Source organism: Rhinoraja longicauda, chromosome 18, assembly GCF_053455715.1.
Source record: "Rhinoraja longicauda isolate Sanriku21f chromosome 18, sRhiLon1.1, whole genome shotgun sequence".
Classification (NCBI taxonomy): domain Eukaryota; kingdom Metazoa; phylum Chordata; class Chondrichthyes; order Rajiformes; family Arhynchobatidae; genus Rhinoraja; species Rhinoraja longicauda.
This window is the reverse complement of record NC_135970.1, coordinates 32,683,379-32,702,806: the sequence shown is the minus strand read 5'-3', so window position 1 is coordinate 32,702,806 and position 19,428 is coordinate 32,683,379. Positions and strand designations below refer to the sequence as shown.

General features: G+C 42.6%; 2 protein-coding genes across 4 annotated transcripts in view; one reads left to right on the top strand and one right to left on the bottom strand.

Annotated features, from left to right (window-relative positions):
• bbox1 (butyrobetaine (gamma), 2-oxoglutarate dioxygenase (gamma-butyrobetaine hydroxylase) 1) overlaps positions 1-4,899 on the bottom strand; it is a 75,648-nt gene extending 70,749 nt beyond the window's left edge. Inside the window, exons 1-2 of one of the 2 annotated variants that reach the window (XM_078415479.1) lie at positions 4,789-4,899; positions 3,224-3,359 (exon numbers count right to left, since the gene is read on the bottom strand). The gene's annotated coding sequence lies outside the window, so the exon portion shown is untranslated. The remainder of the gene's footprint in view (positions 1-3,223; positions 3,360-4,788) is intronic. The other variant, XM_078415480.1, reaches the window with a different exon arrangement.
• Positions 4,244-19,428, top strand: part of ext2 (exostosin glycosyltransferase 2) — a 188,895-nt gene continuing 173,710 nt past the window's right edge. For both annotated transcript variants that reach the window (XM_078415478.1, XM_078415475.1), the window contains exon 1: positions 4,244-4,386. The gene's annotated coding sequence lies outside the window, so the exon portion shown is untranslated. The remainder of the gene's footprint in view (positions 4,387-19,428) is intronic.

Below are 19,428 nucleotides of genomic sequence, written 5' to 3'. Positions count from 1 at the left end.
ACACTACCCAGAGGCCTACCATTTACTGTGTAGGTCCTGCCCTTGTTCAACGTCCCAAAATGCAACACCTCACACTTTTCTGTATTAAATTCCATCAACCAGTCCTCCGCCCACCTGGCCAATCGATCCAGATCCTGCTGCAATCTTTCACAACCATCTTCATTATCTGCAAAACCACTAAATTTTGTATCATCAGTGAACTTGCTAATCTTGCCCTTTATGTTCTCATCGAAATCATTGATATAGATGACAAACAGTAACAGGCCCAGCACCGAACCCTGAGGCACACCACTAATCGCAGGCCTCCAGTCCAAGAAGCAACCTTCCACCATCACCCTCTGCTTCCTTCCATGGAGCCAATTTGCTATCCATTCAGCTATCTCTCCTTGGATCCCATGCGATCTAACCTTCCAGAGCAGCCTCCCATACAGAACCTTGTCGAATGCCTTACTGAAGTCCATGTACACAACATCTACAGCTCTGCCCTCATCAACCTTTTTGGTCACGTCTTCAAAAAAATCAATCAGATTTGTGAGACACGACCTCTCACATACAAAACCATGCTGACTATCCCTAATCAGCCCTAGCCCATCCAAATGCATGTATAACCTATCCCTAGTAACTTACCAACTGCAGACGTTAAGCTCACCAGCCTATATTTCCCAGCATTTTCCCTGCAGCCCTTCTTGAAAAGAGGCACAACATTTGCTACCCTCCAGTCTTCCGGCACCTCTCCTGTATTTAAGGACGACTCGTAAATTTCAACCAGGGCTCCCGCAATTTCCTCTCTAGTTTCATGCAATGTCCTTGGATATATCTGATCAGTCCCTGGAGATTTGTCTACCTTCAAACACAACAGTACCTTCAGTACATCTTCGACAGTAACCCTGACTGCTCTCAAGACACTTCCAGTGACTGCTCGAATTTCCTCCATCCTACTGTCTTTCTCAGTAAATACAGAGGAGAAATACTCATTTAGGACCTTGCCCTTCTCCTGTGGGTCCACACAGAGGTGACCACTTTGATTCCCGAGAGGTTCCACTCTCTCTCTAGTTACCCATTTCTCCCTTATGTATTCATAAAATCTTTTGGGATTGTCCTTAATGCTGCCCTATCTCCTGATCCCTTTTTGCCCTTCTGATTTCCTTTTTTAGTTTACTCCTTAGTTCCTGAAACTCCTCCAGGGATGTACTTGATCCCAGGTGCCTATACCTGTACTGTGCATCCTTCTTGTTTTTGACTAACATCTCAATTTCCCTCATCAGCCAAGTTTCCTAATGTTTGCCTGCTTTGCCCTTCACTCTTAACGGGGACGTACATATCCTGAGCTTTCGTAGCACAACTTTAAAAACATCCCACTTGGCCGATGTTCCTTTCCCCTCAAATAACCTGCCCCAGTCAACTTGAGCGAGACCTTCTCTCATACCCTCAAAGTTGACCTTACCCCAGTAGAGCATTTTAACACATGGATCTTCTCCGTCCCTATCCATAACTTTCTTAAACCTAATTGAACTGTGGTCACTGGTCCCAAAAGGCTCCTCCACACACACTTTATTAACTTGCCCATCCCAATTTCCCAATACTAGATCCACCATTGCCCTCTCACGTGTGGGGGCCTCCACATACTGCTTAAGAAAACTCTCCTGAACACTTTTGAGGAATCGCACCCCATCTGAACCCTTCACGCTATGATTTTCCCAGTCTAAGTTAAAATCTAAGGAAAGTTAAAATCCTCAACTACAACAACCTTATTTGACCTGCAGCTGTCTGCAAACTCCCAGCACATTTGTTCTTCTAATTCCTGTTGACTATTCAGGGGTCTGTAGTACACCCCCAACAAGGTGTCCCTCCTGAAGCTCCTGTACCTCAGAACATTGAGCTGCCAGTCCTGTCGCTCCCTTAACTAGGTGTCAGTCATGGCTCCCACATCCCAGTCGCTCGTACCTATCCATTGTCCTAAACTCATCTGCCTTACCTTGGAATTAAAATACATGCAGTTTAAACCACCCCTCCTTCCTCAGTCTCCGTCTATTCTGTCCACTAACCTTTCCCACACCACCATACCAGGTTATAGCCTCTCATGTGCATATGCCCTGCACGAGATCCCACCCCACTGCCAATTTTGTTTAAACCCTCCAGTGTAACATTAGCAAACCTTCCCTCTAGGATGTTGGCCCCCCTCCAGTGTAGGTGCAACCCGTACCTTTTATACGGGTCACCCCTGCCCTGGAAGAGATCCCAATGATCCAGAAATCTGAATCCCTGCCCCTTGCACCAACTCCTCAGCCACACATTCATTTCCCCAATCTTCCTATTCTTACCTTCACTATCACGAGGTACTGGAAGCAATCCTGAGATCACTACCCTGCAGGTCCTGCTTTTCCATCTTCTACCCAATTCCGTAAATTCTTGTTGCAGAACATCATTCCTCTTCCTACTTTTGTCATTTGTGTCAACATGCACAACCTCTGGCTGCTCCCCCTCTTGAGGATGCCGTGCAGCCGCTCTGAGACATCCTGGACCCTGGCACCAGGGAGGCAACACACCATCCTGGATCTTGCCTGCTGCCGCAGAATCTCCTGTCTGCACCTCTGACGATGGAGTCTCCCACCACTAGAGCTCTGCCTGACATCACTCTTCCTTCCCCCTTGAACCTCGGCACCAGGGTTGGAATCACAGCCCTGGCTACCACTCAACCTTGTTGTGTCATCCACTCCCAAGAGGGTGTACCTGTTTTCAATAGGTACATCCACCAGGGTCTCCTTCACTCAACATTTACTCCTCTTTCTCATAGTCACCCACCTTTGCTCTTCCTGCATCCTTGGTGTGACAACCTCACTGAAGGTCTTGTCCAGGAAATTCTCATTTTTCCAGATGGCCCCAAGATCATCCAGCTGCTGCTCCTGTTCCCCAACACGTTCATTCAGGAGCTGCACCTGGACCCAATTTCTGCAGGTGTCGTTTCCAGAAGCACCAGTGGTGTCCCTGACTTCCCACATTCTGCAGGAAACACACTGTACCAACTTGCCTGCCGTTTCTTCAGTGGACAACAAAAATCCCAAATCAAGTGTAGCTTCCTTGCCTAAGACGCTTGACCCAAAGACAGAATCACACTCTATCTGCCAAAGACTCGCGCTTTACCTCCCAAGGCTGCTGCTCCTCTAGAGCAAGCCCTACTTTTATTTGCTGATAAATTAACTAATTTACTAATTAGCTAACTTACCAATTTACTAATTTAGATTCTCCAGCCAATCCCCGCACTCGCTCTTTACCTGCTGCTCCTCTGCCGACCTTGATGGTTTGTGTTGCAGGCAGGCCCGATCGGTTTTTAAATGACCTGCATTTGCAAAACAGAATTCCTGCCCATTGGAGATACAAAGATAAAGAAATGTACGGGTGAGAACAGACATCCAAGGGGGTGAAGATCAAGGAAAATGTAGATCATTGTTAGTTAGCTCGGAGAAGATGACAACAAAGCAAACAGAGACAAAATGTCTAAGAAGGAACTGCAGATGCTGGTTTAAACCGAAGATAGACACAAAAAGCTGGAGTAACTCAGCGGGACAGGCAGCATCTCTGGAGAGAAGAAATGGGTGACGTTTGGGGTCGAAACCCTTCTTCACACCCATCGCTTCTCGCCAAAGATGCTGCCTGTCCCGCTGAGTGACTTCAGCTATATGTGTCCATCTAAAGATAAAATGTAATCGGGCCAGTCAGACTGGTCGGAGAACGGGGAAGGGATGGAGAGGGATGTAGAGATGGAAAGCAAGGGTTACTTGAAGTTGGAGAAGTCAGTATTCATACGGCTGGGGATTCATCACCCCAGCAACGGACTGTTCCAGCTGCTGCGGTCAGGCAAACGCCTCCGCTGTCATGCTGTGAAAATGGAGAGGATGAGACGGAGTTTCTTCCCACAGGCCATCAGGACTGTTAACTATTATATCTCCAGGGACTAATTTTTTTTTCTGTATTAATTTTAATTTTTATGCTGTAATTGTAAATTTTTGCATAATCTGCAGGCATTGCCACTTTCATTTCACTGCACATCTTGTATGCGTATGTGACAAATAAACTTGACTTGACTAAGCTGCCCAAGCGTAATATTGTCTCAATACATTTTGTGTCTAGCCTTTGTGTGAAGTTCCTCCAGCACTTTATGTTCTACACAAGATCCCAGCATCTGCGGTTGCTTATGTCCACCGGCGCCGCTGCTCATAGCGCGGGGAGGTGAGGATAGGCCTGCTCGCTGTGTCCACACTGCCTGCCGGGTCGGGTCAGACCCTGAGGCGCCGCCATCGTCCCTTCGGCCGGCCGCAAGTAACGGTCGCCCGGCAACCGCCGTAACGGCGGCGGCAGGCGCGCTCGGGCCTGAAGGCGCCAACTCCAGTGAGTACATTTTACCTCCCGCTTCAAACCGGCTCCCTGGTCGGAATATATGTGGAAATGTGCGTGTGCGTGTGTGTTTTTACACACATATGGCGTGTTTAGTTGTCGCGGGTGGAGGCCTGGGCGGTGCCGGCGGGCGGCGTGTGTGGCGCCGGCCCTCTGCCCGAGCTCACCCCGCTCACAGCGGCGGCGATCGTGGAGATAGATGTCCACCCGCCCCAATGTCCACCCGGCCCAGTGTCCACCTGGCTCTCAGTGTCCACACGGCTAATGTAATGTCATGTCCACCCGACCCAATGTCCACCAAGCTAATGAGTGACCACCCGCATCAATGTCCACCAGGTTAATGTTCACCCGCATCACTCACTGCCAAAGGTAGCACCTGTCAACACCTCCCCTTACCTGCTGTCTGGTCTGTTCTGTACTGTACTGTACTGTACTGTACTGTACTGTACTGTGCTGTGCTGTGCTGTGTCCCTCTCTCCCTGTCTGTGCCGACCACAACCCGGTGCAGACCACAAACATTTATGGGCGTGTGCAGGTCGATTGAAAATACTGTGCCAATGAGATCATCAATGATTGTCATGGGTTGAATAAAAATAACAAGAGGAGGGGTGGAGACAGTCAAAGTCACTGAGGTTTTTTTTGAGCGCGAAGAGATAGCATGTGACTTGGGTTTACTGTGACCGGCCACAACTGGGTGAAAGGTGAAACCTACAATGTCGTTGACCATTTATTTTTCGCTTGCTTCAGTCGGATAAAATTCATCAACTGCGGGCATTAAAGTGCAGCAGGCAGGCCAAGTGAGGTCGGACAGTGTATGCAAGGATAAATTACTGTACAATTTGCATAACTGGGTTAAAAATATTCAAAGGAACTGCAGATGCTGGTGTATACCAAAGGTAGACACAAAGTGCTGGTGTAATGCAGCGGGTCAGCCAGCATCTCTGGAGAAAAAGGATGGGTGATGCTTCGGGTCGGAGCCCTTCTTCAGATGTCACACATCTTTTGTCTCCAGAGATGATCCCTGACCCACTGAGTTACTCCAGCACATTGTGTCTAACACTTGTGCTGTAGCTTGTGGGCTCCGGGCCAAGAATTGTGGAGATATCCCTTTAAAAAAAAAAATATGGACACAATTGGCTAAATTACACCTTTCTAGGTAATAAGTTAGATTTAGTTCTTAGGGCTAACGGAATTAAGGGATATGGGGAGAAAGCAGGAACGGGGTACTGATTTTGGGTGATCAACCATGATTATATTGAATGGCGGTGCTGGCTTGAAGGGCCGATTGGCCTACTGCACCTATTTTCTACATTTCTAAGTTTATTCAATCAGATAGCAACACGAACGTTAATATTTCAGTAGTATATAATATTCATTGACTGTAATGATTACCATAAACGCCACATCTGATGTCCTTATTCATAGACTTCATCTCAACATCAGCTTTGTAAAGAGTTGTTTCAATACGGTAGAAATTTTCTCTGTATCAAGATTGTGAGGATGCTTGCCAATTTGAAATAAGTGCTTGAGGTGCTGTCCTTCACATTGTGTACATTTAGATGAATATTATCGAGGATAATTGTATCAATATGAGAAGCAGAGAAAGATAAAAGGTTTACCGAGGAAATACAATGATTTATTTTTTAACATCAGTTTTTTTTGCTGTATTTGATTCAGGCTGGCACAGTTGGTGATAGCGGTGCCTTTACCTTATGTTGTACTTTGTAGAAGGAATATTGGACTTTGCACATTGAACTATTATTTAGTATAACAAAATGCTCATTATATTAAATAAAGTGCCAGTGTCAACTCTGGTATAATTTTTGTTTTTGAACACCTGATATTGGCAGATACCACCAGTCAAGTGTTGCCAGAGTTCAATATTGCTAATAGTTGCCATCTTTCAGTTGAGCCATTAAACCAAGTTCCCGTGTCTTCTATTCAGTAGGTATAAAAGAGCTAATGGGGGTTTTCTGAGAATAGCTTGCGTGTTCTCCACAACTTAAAAAAAAAAGTATATGCATAATTTATCAAAATTTATCATTTATCTCATAACTGTTTCTTAGATTTTGCTAAATGAATATTGACATGTCCATACATTACAACGATAACTGTACTGAAAAAGATTGCATTAGCTTTGAGGCCTGAGGTTGTGAATGGTATAATTAAATACACCTGGTATTTTAGTAAAAATATTTAACTCTTCTTCAGGACGCCCTTTACAACTAATTCTCTGTGAATTAAGTTACTCATGTTCTGCATTGATAACCACAAGTAAAGACTGATTGCATTCAGAGTAGACAAGTAGATGAGGAAATCTCCATCTGACTTCATGATCACCGAATTATAAGGTTGATTCTTTCATTAATTTGATTATCTTGTGGTCGTGGGCTTGTACATTTTGGTTTCCGACATGGATTTGCGACTTGCTGCCTGACTTGCACTTGCCTCTCATGTCATGTCACTGATGCCATCATAGTAACTAGTTTAACATTGGAGCAGAAAATACTGGAATGTAAAAGGGACTGAAACCATCTGCAAAGAAAACATATATTTACAAGAACATAGAATGTAGAACAATGTTGCACAGGAAGAGGCCCTTTGGCCCACAATGTCTGTGCCAAATGTGATGCCAGATTAACTAGTCCCTTCTGCCTGCACATGATCCTTATTCCACCAGCCCAGTGTGTTCATGTACCTATCTAAAAGCCTCATGTGGTGGATGAGTTATAGCACAAAGTATTTCACCATCTTTCCGCACTGACCTATTTAAATAACAGCAGTGGCTTCTGTTTTAGCGCTTTTCTGGTGTTTCAAAAAGCATGGAAGTCTGGAAGTCTTGCCAGACAATACGAAGTTCTCACACTCCCGCCTTCCTGTAAACCAACAGAGTGAAAAAGCAGAATTACAATTACAAGTTGTATATCAAGTTATACAACATCAACACAGAGTGAAAATGGCCCTGCCTGCCCACGAGGAACATATTATCTGCAACTACGATTTGCATTTGTCAGTAATAGACTGCCCAATGAAATTCGGAAAAAGGTAAGATCATGGACCCGTACTGGCTGCAGATAACGATAGGCACCAATGGATCGAACAAGTACAAAGCCAGTCATCTTTGAAACAAATCCCAGTCTTTCGTGTATTAAATGTAGGGTTTTGCACACAATTCTGTTCTGAGTCCACCTATTAAAGACACATTTAGTCGTCTAACGGAGGAAAGAAGTACTTTTAAGGGTTTTACATGGCCCCCATTAATTGCAATGTGCACACAAGTATAGTTTACTCCTATAGTCACTGTTGTGACATATAAAATAAGGAACCCAATCTGCTGTATGTAAGCAAATTGCAGGAAGTGTTAGGGCAATGGGGTTATAGGAGTGGGATGTTTAATATTCCTGTGATTGTCTTATTGCAAGGGAATTACTTGTGGCAGAATTTAAGTGTATCAAATGTTTTGGCCAACATGTAGAAAATCCCACTAAAGAGGGGGCAGTACTCTGATCTTACCGTGGGAAATGAAATGAAGCAGCTGTTGAATGCATCGGTGGGGAAAAACATTGTGAGCGTAATTCTGTAAATTTCAAGGTAGTTTTGAAAAGGGATGAGGTTAGTCCTCATATTAAGTCTTGAATTGTGGGGAGGCCGATTTAATAGTGTAAGAGAGGATATAGTGAAAATAGATTGGGAACAGATGCTTGGGACTGAAACATCATCAGATGAGTAGGAGTCTAAAAAAAGAGAGTCAGTAAGAGTTCTGGGCCAGCATGTTCCAGTAGGGGTGAAAAGCAAAAATGAATAATATTTTTACATACTCCTTTGTCAGACATTTTTACTGGTTTGTTTGGCCACACGGATGGCTCACAGGGCTTCTTTAAAGTCCTGCATTCCTTTCCAGTTATTCCACATTTACTTCCTTTTTGACATTTGAATTGCAAACCATGCATTAAATTATTGTGAATTGATGTTTTTTTCTGTTATCATATTTTTAATTAAAACATCATGACAACCATTTCTGATTTATACAATACAAGTTATAGTCTCCCTACAAAATGGTTATACATTCTAGACTAAATTACTACATTAGATTGTTATTCTACACTCATAAGAATTTGTAAGTTGTTGGTGTCAATAAAAAGTGAAATCACTTCTTACCAATTTTACAATTGTAATCAATTCAATATCATAATGCAATTAACTAGATCGGGTTTATATCCAGTTTTGGAAGGTTAGTTACCCTTGGATTTAGAAACACAGTCAGGAGGTCTGAGGATCTGGGGTTATTGTTTTTGCTGAGTGGTTTTGGTAATTGTATGCGCTCCAGTGGTTGGAGTGTGCCGGTATATGATTGTGGCTGTTGGCAATTAATCATCCCAGCCTCTGGATATTATTGCAGGAATTCATAGTCAAAGTGTTTTAGGGTCCAACTATCTTCAGATGTTTTTAACAAGACCTTCCTTCCATCCTAAGACCAGAATTGGATATGTTTTGTTTAGTTTATTGTCATGTGTACCGAGGTACAGTGAAAAGCTTTTGTTGCTTGCTAACCAGTTAGCTGAAAGACAATACATGATTTCGATCGATCCATTTACAGTGTATTGATACATGATAAGGGAATAATGTTTAGTGCAAGGTAAAGCCAACAAAGTCCGAGGGCCATCAAAGAAGTAAATAGCAATTCAGCACTGCTCTCTGGTTGTGACAGGATGATTCAGTTGCCTGATAACACCTGGGAAGAAACTGTCCCTGAATCTGATGTTTGCAGTGTATGCTGATGATTACAATGTTCATTTCCATTTGCAATTTATCAGCAATATATGTGCACACAGGAAGACCTCACCAACGTAAAGACGCAGCTTGATTAATGGTAAGTAATATTTGTGCCTTCAAACTGCTGGCAATAAGCAATGCCCACAACAGAATCGATGCATCAACTTTTGACATCCAATTTGCTAAGTAACAATCAACATCCTACTGAATCAGAGTTAATCATAAGGACCTTGCAAACAATGTGCCATGCTTCTCCATTACCATCTCTAGTTATGCCCTGTCCCATTGTCAGGATAGACCCATGGAGGTATAACATAGCAGTATAACAGGAGGGTAGCAGTAGGAATTCTCAACAATGACTCCAGATTCCATGAGCATCTGAATCTGAAGAAGGGTCTCAATCCGAAAGGTCACTTATCCATGTTCTCGAGAGATGCTGCCTTTCTCGACTCCATGATGTTTCACAGGATGAGCTCAATAAACCTTTCCCTGATTACCAGCTACAGTCCTCCCTCAGCTGATGGAAAGAACTCTTTCATGTTGAAAATTATTTGGAAGAAGCAATAAAGATAGCAAGAATGCAGAATGTACTCTGGGTAAGAGACTTCAATATGCATCACCAGGTGGCTCGGCAATACTGGCCCGACTGAGCGGCTGAGTCTGTAGGATATAGCTGCTGATCTGGATGAGGAACAACATAAACGATCAACCAATCTGACCCCATCTTCACCCGTAGCTGTGGCAGATGCATCAGACCAAGATGACTCTGGTAGAAGTAACCACCCACAGTAAATGTGGAGCAATGCCCTCCTCTCACATCATGTTCACCTTCCATCATGTGATGTGGCACAATCATGGTAAATGAAGTAGACTCAGAACAGATCAGAAAGATCAAAGCTGAGCACCCAGAGGGCCCTGTGGACTACCATCATGATATTTACCGTCTCTACGAGCTGTGATCTTATCTACATCACATTATTACCATTAAGCTAAGGGATCAACCCTGGTTTAGTGTGGTGTGCAGAAGCACTGGCACAAATAGCACCAGGAACACCTAAAAATTATGAGGTGCCAGGCAAATGACGTAACAACATGACTACAGGCGAAGATAGACGCAAAATGCTGGAGTAACGCAGCAGGACAGGCATCATCTCTTATGTTGAAAGACTGGAGCGACTAGGCTTGTATACACTGGAATTTAGAAGGATGAGAGGAGATCTTATCGAAACGTATAAGATTATTAAGGGGTTGGACACGTTAGAGGCAGGAAACATGTTCCCAATGTTGGGGGAGTCCAGAACAAGGGGCCACAGTTTAAGAATAAGGGGTAGGCCATTTAGAACTGAGATGAGGAAAAACTTTTTCAGTCAGAGAGTTGTGAATCTGTGGAATTCTCTGCCTCAGAAGGCAGTGGAGGCCAATTCTCTGAATGCATTCAAGAGAGAGCTGGATAGAGCTCTTAAGGATAGCGGAGTCAGGGGGTATGGGGAGAAGGCAGGAACGGGGTACTGATTGAGAATGATCAGCCATGATCACATTGAATGGCGGTGCTGGCTCAAAAGGCCGAATGGCATCCTCCTGCACCTATTGCTATTGTCTATTGAGAGAAGGAATGGGTGATGTTTGGTGTCATGATCCTTCTTCAGCCTCAACTTATGACTTATGACTACATGCATTCCAAATGAGATACAAGTGAGCTAACCGATCGCATGATCAATGATCAAAGCTTGAAGGTCTGATCACAGCCAGTCGTGAATGGTAATGGATGATTAAATAGGAGAAGGAGGCTCCATGATTGCGCCCATCCTCACAGACTGCAGTCCCAACATGAGTGCTAACGGTGAGGCTGCGGCTGTCTCATCTATGTTTAACCAGTGGTGCTGAACGTGCGATTCATCTCAGCTTCCTCCTGAGGTCCTCATCATCATAAAATCTAGTCACCAGCCAAGTCGATTCAATCCACGTCAATTCAAGAACTTACTGTATGCAGCAAAAGCGATGTAACCAGGCAACATTCCAGTTGTAGTCCTGAACACCTGCACTCCAGGGTTAGCTGCTCCACCAGCCAAACTGTAGCAGTACAATTACAATTCTGGCATCTACCTAACAATGCAGAAAATTGTCCAGATACGTTCTGTTTACAGAAAGAGGGACAATACAATCCGGCAAATTACTGTCAGTTAATCGACTCTCAGCCAGTAGGCAAGTGGGGTGAGCTGTCATTGACAGTGCTTTCAAGCAACACCTAATCAGCAGTAACCTGCTAGCTGATGCCCTGTTTGAGATTGGCTCGGAGCATTTGCATCCAGACCTCAGCAGAACATTGAAAATTAAACATTTGCAGCTGTCAAACAAATATTCAGCTGGTCAAACAACAATCTGTGGAGAAAAGGTTGACATTTTATGGTGAGGTGGAAGTGACTACTCTTGATCTGAAGGTAATATTTGACCAAGAGTGTCACTAAAGAGCTCTGATAAAACTGATGTAAGGGGACATACAAAGGGCAGTGCTCCAATGATTGGAGTTATACCTTGAACAAAGGACAATGGTTATAGATGTTGGAGGTCCATCACCCCAGTCTTCGACAGCACCGTATAAGTTCCTTTGGACATTGTCCGAGATCTTTCCATTTTAAGTTGATTCATCCATGACTTTCCCTCCATCACAAGTATGGAAGTAGGGACATTCACTGATGATTGCATAATTCCATTTGCAACTGGTAAGCAACTTATGCAGTCCATGTCTGCATGTGCCCAAATCTGAACAACATTCAGACAAGTGGCAAATAATTTTAACTTGCAAAAGTTCCAGATAATTCCAATCCACAAGAAGAGAGAGTCTGACCGCTTATTCTTTATGCAAATGGCATCACCATGGATGAGTGCCCTGCCATCACCATTTTAGGGGTCATCAATGACCAAAAATTGAATATTTATACCGTGGGTATAAGAACAAGTCAGAGGCTGCGGAGGCTGACTCACCTCCAGACACCACAAAGGCTTTCCACAATTGTCGAAGGCACTAGACAGATTTGTGATGGAATACTGTCCACTTCTCTGAATCAGTGCAGCTTTACCAACTGCCCAAGAAGTTCTATACCATTGAGAACAAAGCAATCTGCTTGCTTTATGCCATATTCCCCTCCTAAGCATTCATTCCATCCATCACTGGATCTTCAATCCATCAATAGCATCTTTCAAATGCATGCCCTCTGCCACCAAGATAAATGAGGTAAACAGGTTTAATGACAATATTTTTATGCCATTTGTTTTTCTAATAACTTCAACTGGGTGAATATGATCTTCTAGCATTTTCTGTTGTGCCAGGAAAAGTCTGTGGAGGGAAATGGACAGTCGATGTTTCAGGTCAAGGTCATTGCTATAGAATCGAGAAATGTCTTGACCTGAAACATTGACTGTCCATTCCCTCCACAGATGCTGCCTGGCCCACTGTGGTCTTTCATCATTTTTTTGCTGCAGTTTCTAGTACTGCAGATCATTCTCCCTATTTGATTGGACGGTAATTTACTCTGATGAAAAAAACGGGATTTACAGATGAATCCTCAGGGAAGATGATTGAGGCAGAGCACACAAGAATGCAGACGTACAGTTAGGCAAGGATGGGAATTGAAGGAATGCAGGCTAATCCGAATGCAAGTTAGGAAAATGGAGCTTGGCAGGGTGTTTGAAAACGTACGTTAGCAAGTTTGTTGGAATGATATTTCATTACGTTCAGTGATGGGAAAATAAAGCAGTCATAGAGTCATAGAGTGATACAGTGTGGAAACAGGCCCTTTGGCCCAACTCACCCACACCACCCAACAATGTCCCAGTTACACTAGTCCCACTTGCCTGCGCTTGGTCCATATCACTCCAAATCTGTCTTATCCATGTACCTGTCTAATTGTTTCTTAAACAATGGGATAGTCCCAGCCTTAACTACCTCCTATGGCAGCTTGTTCCATACACCCACCACCCTTTGTGTGAATACGTTACCCCTCGGATTCCTATTAAATCTTTTCCCCTTCACTTTAAACCTATGTCCTCTGGTCCTCGATTTCCCCTAGTCTGGGGAAAAGACTCTGTGTATCTACCCATTAATCAGTCTGAAGAAGGGTCTAGACCCGAAACGTCACCCATTCCCTCTCTCCGAGATGCTGCCTGACCTGCTGAGTCACTCCAACATTTTGTGATACCTTCGTTTTGTACCAGCATCTGCAGTTATTTTCCTACACTGTGTATCTACCCGATCTATTCCTCCCATGATGTATCTGTTTCCGCGCTGTATCTGAAATGTGAAAAAACATGAAAATATGATTTTGTATACCTGTATTGGATCTCCCCTCGTCTTCCTGTGCTCCATGGAATAGAGACCCAGCCTACTCAACCTCTCACGATAGCGCACACCTTTTGGTCCTGGCAACATCCTCGTAAATCTTTTCTGAACCCTTTCAAGTTTGACAATATCTTTCCTATGACATGGTGCCCAGAACTGAACACAATATTCTAAATGCGGTCTCACCAGCGTCTTATACAACTGCAACATGGCCTCCCAACTTCTATACTCAATATTCTGGCTGATAAAGGCCAACGTACCAAACGCCTTTTTGACCACCTTATCTACCTGTGATTCGACCTTCAAGGAACCATGCACCTGTACTCCTAGATCCCTCTGCTCTGCAATGCTACCCAGAGGCCTACCATTTATAGTGTAGGTCCTGCCCTTGTTCGATGTCCAAAAATGCAACACCTCACACTTTTCTGTATTAAATTCCATCAAACCTTCCTCCGCCCACCTGGCCAATCGATCCAGATCCTGCTGCAATCTTTCACAATCAGCTTCACTATCTGCAAAACCACTGTAATGGCAACCTTCCGACTTTTCCAATGACTTGTTTTCCAATTGCCATTGCTACACAGGGAGTTGGAGTGATCTTACGCAAACCCAACAGAACAGATCTTCCAGTCGTTTTTTTTCCAGGTTAATTAGTTGTTTATTGAAGTAGTTGTACAAACAAGGAGATGAACATACCAGGCTATACTTATTTTGCATACGAGTCGTAGCTGACTGCTCTGTCCCTGGTCTGGTCCCAGGTCTCGGGTCTTTCCAGTCGATGGTCTGTCCAAGTCTGTTCCCAGGTCTGGTAAGAACTGTATACGCTCCCTCCCTGTATCTGACCACTCCCAGTCCCTTATGCCCATATATATACACCACCCTGTGCATCTAACGACTGCCCCCAAGTGTCCAAAATAAGACGGCAAGATATGTCTAGACAAAATAATATAATATGCCAACAGTAGCTAGCCTAAACATAAATGGCTCCTACAACCATTAAATTTCAACAAGGGCTCCCGCAGTTTCATCTCTAGTTTCCCGCAATGTCTTCAGATATATCTGATCAGGCCCTGGAGATTTGTCTACCTTCAAACACGACAGTATTTCTTCGACGGTAACACTGACTGCTCTCAAGGCACATCCAGTGACTGCTCCAATTTCCTCCACCCTACTGTCTTTCTCCTCGGTAAATACAGAGGAGAAATACTCATTTAGGACCTTGCCCATCTGTGGCTCCACACACATTTGACCGCTTTGATTCCTGAGAGGTCCCGCTCTCTCTCTAGTTACCCTTTTCCCCCTTATGTATTTATAAAATCTTTTGGGATTGTCCTTAATGCTACCCGCCGGAGCTATCTCCTGGCCCCTTTTTGCCCTTCTGATTTCCTTCAAAAGTTGGTTTCCTTTTGTCCAACTTTGCACATTGAAGTTGCACATTAGATTCTTGTTAAAATCACCCTTGACAATGTTTGTTTATTGTTGCAAAAGATTTTAAATCCCTGAGCTAGAAATGTTGAATGATTTATGAATTCTTACAAGCACAAAAGACCCTTTCAGCAGTGAAGCGCTGCAGTCTGAATATTCTGTGGGCTTCAGTTGTAGTGGGAGTTACATTTGTCAGGATTGTGGTTAAAATCTTTGGGAACATTTTGTTCGACTGAGGACTTTTAATAGGATTCATCATTTTACTACAAACAGAAGTGCCTAAGATTTTGGAATCCCAAGGCACTCGGCAGGATGTATTTAAATATCAGGGAGATTTTTTTTAACAAAGCCAGAATGTTTGGGGGAAAAAAAGAAGCACTGTGATTGAGGTTAAACTGAATACTTTGTTTGAGAAACTGATGATAAATGGCAGGTATCGGGAGGTTGCTTTGGTTTTAGTATGGCAAGAAAGTTGAGGTCACTAGAATGCGATAACTTGCTCAACATGATATGTTTCTTGTTAAATTATAAAATATTTCATTTTGAAGTTTTATTGCAATATAAAATATAACATTTACAGCAACTTATAGACATTGAACGTAGTACCAGTGCCTATTCCCCATATCTTTTTATATTATCCCTCTTCAAAATCATTGTGATTGATATCCTCCCCTGTTCAGGGGTGCAGTTGGTAATTAATTTCAAATCTTAATAGTTCTCAATGTGAAAACATTTCATATATTCCACAAATCTTTGAATTACACATGTTATTTTGCTGTCTTGTTACTGATGTCCCCTTAAAATAATTCACACTTTTGAAATTTTATGTGTCCCCTCTTAACGTATTCTAGGATATTATTGAATTTTGACTTTTGCTGCTGCTATCATTCTGGTAAATGTTTGCAATACCCTTTCCTGAGCATTACCATCCTGGAACTGCATACAGTAATCAAACTAACAAAAACATTTATACAATGTCAGGGTCAATTTTTTTTCAGTGCCACTGTACATAATACTTGGAAAGGCAGTTGTTTTTTTCCAGTGGTAATCAACAGTTCTGTCTTGCTTAACAGCCGTGCAATATAAATACAGTCTGATGTTGCATTATCTTAGTAAGCTAACCAAACTGCAACATCTTTACCTCTAGCCTTTTTGAGACCACAGACTCAAAACAGAGATAGTACTTTATTCTGTTTTGCTCCCTTGCTAAATTGGTTTCACCCTGAGAGTTGTGAATCTGTGGAATTCTCTGCCACAGAAAGCGGTGGAGGCCAATTCACTGGATGTTTTCAAGAGAGAGTTAGATATACTGTAGCTTGCGGGGCTAATGAAATCAAGGGATATGGGAAGAAAGCAGGAACGGGATACCTATTTTGGATGATCAGCCATGATCATATTGACAATAGACAATAGACAATAAATAGGTGCAGGAGTAGGCCATTCGGCCCTTCGGCCCTTCGAGCCAGCACCGCCATTCAATGTGATCATGGCTGATCATTCTCAATCAGTACCCCGTTCCTGCTTTCTCCCCATACCCCCTGACTCCGCTATCCTTAAAAGCTCTATCTAGCTCTCTCTTGAATGTATTCAGAGAATTGGCCTCCACTGCCCTCTGAGGCAGAGAATTCCACAGATTCACAACTCTCTGACTAAAAATGTTTTTCCTCATCTCTGTTCTAAATGGCCTACCCCTTATTCTTAAACTGTGGCCCCTGGTTCTGGACTCCCCCAACATTGGGAACATGTTTCCTGCCTCTAACGTGTCCAACCCCCTAATAATCTTATACGTTTCAATAAGATCCCCTCTCATCCTTCTAAATTCCAGTGTATACAAACCTGGAATGGCGCTGCTGGCTCAAATGGCCGAATGGCCGTTTCCTGCACCTATTTTCTATGATTCTATGGTTGGGGAATGTGCTCATAGAAACATAGAAACATAGAAAATAGGTGCAGGAGGAGGCCATTCGGCCCTTCGATCCAGCACCGCCATTCATTGTGATCAAGGCTGATCATCCCCAATCAATAACCCGTGCCTGCCTTCTCCCCATATCCCCTGATTCCATTAGTCCCTAGAGCTCTCTCTAACTCTCTCTTAAATCCATCCAGTGATTTGGCTTGCACAACTCTCTGGGTGAAAATGTTTTTCTCACCTCAGTTTTAAATGGCCTCCCCTTTATTCTAAGACTGTGTCCCCTGGTTCTGGACTCGCCCAACATTGGGAACATTTTTCCTGCATCTAGCACATTTTTCCTGCATCTAGCTGTATTTTCTTCTGCTATTGAAACTAGCTTTAAAAATTCAACAAAAATAATTTCACAATTTAAGTTGAAAAATGTGTAAATTATGCCAAGACAAAAAAAAATATTGCTTTTCAAGAGTAATTTCCAAGTGCTTCTTGCTAACCACATGTTTTTAAAAGTTCACTGAAATGTATAAATAGAATATTTCCATACCAAGAGACATATAAACAATGAATGTGCTTGCTTTGATCAAGTAGACAAAAAAAATCATCGTCCCCTCTAAACATATCGTCAAAGTTTGACCATTGAGGAGCTTTTTTGCAGTACTTTTCTGGAAGTTTGTAGCGTTTTAATATTTTATCATTTTGCTCTAATTTTCTCCACCTTGCCTCACATGTTTAAAAAATATTGTCTTACGGATATTATTGGTATTCTTCCCATGTTAGCCCAGATAGGATGTCACTGTGAAGAACATCAAAGTCTATCTTCTTTCACAGAAGCACAAAAGCTGAAGGACATTCCTTAACTTGGTATCTTCAATTCAGTGTGGTGACTGATTTCAAGTCAGGTATTTATTGGCACACTAGACCAAATCGCTATATAAAATAAATGTTTATTATTATTATTATTATTATTATTATTATTATATTCTTTAATGAATATAGTTTATTTCAGAAATTAAAAATAACTCGTGTCCTTCCTCTTCCCCAAAGTTTGGTATCCCTGCACATGCAACCATTGTATCTTCAAATTCCAAAGTCTGAAGTGATTAATATAATTTGTGAGCAGCAGTGGTCTTAATAATGATCCTTGTGGAACAGAGTAACCATCTGCTTGCTCTATAGAAAGCTAAACATTATTTCAGTTCTTGGTTTGGTCTTGAAGCCAGATTGCAATTCTACATTTATGCTGACTGTATGTATTTTGACATTATTATGGAATTTTTTGTATGTCCTTTTGAAAATCTGCTGCTTGACCTCCTCCCTTTTCGTCTTCAAAAAAATCAACAAGATTGATTGATGAACATTTTCTCTTTTGAAAGCCATGTTGAAAACTCATTATTTTGCTTTATGTTTCTGGATGTTCCTCTGTTCTCCCCTTTCGTAGGAATTCTGTTATATTTTCTGCCACCAATGTTAAAGTGTTCAGTCTGTTATTTTACTGCACATATTCTACCCTCCTTAAATATGGGTATTATAATATCTATTTGCTAATCCTGTGGCACAATAGGTTTTTCCAACAAATTCTAAAGTATGTGAGCAATGATTTTGCTATCTCCGCTAAATTCTTTCAAATGGGTGGGTAAATCCAACTGGACTAATTTTATCCATTTTGCATATGAATATCGTATTTAATGTATTCTATTTTCTATTTTAGATGCACTTCAATCAGTGAGATTGTCTTGATAAGTATGAAGCAAAATAATAATGTAACATTTCTGACATCTTCCTCATTCCCATAGCATTGTCCTATCCTTCCGTTGTGGCACTATTCTCTTATTGATTTGATTCTTTAATGTAAAGACATGTATCAGTCTGTTTTTTGAATGATGATGATAATGACATCCTCCACAGCCTTCCGGAACATAGAAAGGTACATAGAAGGTCCGAAACATCACCCATTCCTTCTCTCCTGAGACATCAGTCTGAAGAAGGGCCTCAACCCGAAACGTCACCCATTCCTTCTCTCCTGAGATGCTGCCTGACCTGCTGAGTTACTCCAGCATTTTGTGAATAAATATCTTCGATTTGTACCAGCATCTGTAGTTATTTTCTTACACTAGAACAGTACAACATCAGTCTGAAGAAGGGTCTTGACCCTAAACGTCACCCATTCCTTCTCTCCAGAGATGCTGCCTTTCCCGCTGAGTCACTCCAGCTTTTTGTGTCTACCTTCAGTACAACACAAGAACAGGCCCTCGACCCACAATATCTGTGCTGAATATGATGCTAAGTTAAACTGATCCAGGTCCTTTCATTCCCTGCATATCCATGTGCCTATCTAAAAGCCTTTTTCAATGCTACTATCATATCTGCTTCCATTACCTCCCCTGGCAGTGCGTTCCAGGCGCCCACCACTCTCTGAGTAAAACATTTGAACTGCACATCTCCTTGAAGATAGAGAAATCCAAAGAAATGCCATTCTCAAAGTGAAGAAACATCTCTACATCCCAGTCGTACCTGGCTTCCTCAGACTGCCACCTGACCCGAGGCTCCGCAAGGCCCTACACGACCTAATTTCTCACCAAATAGAACTCAACAA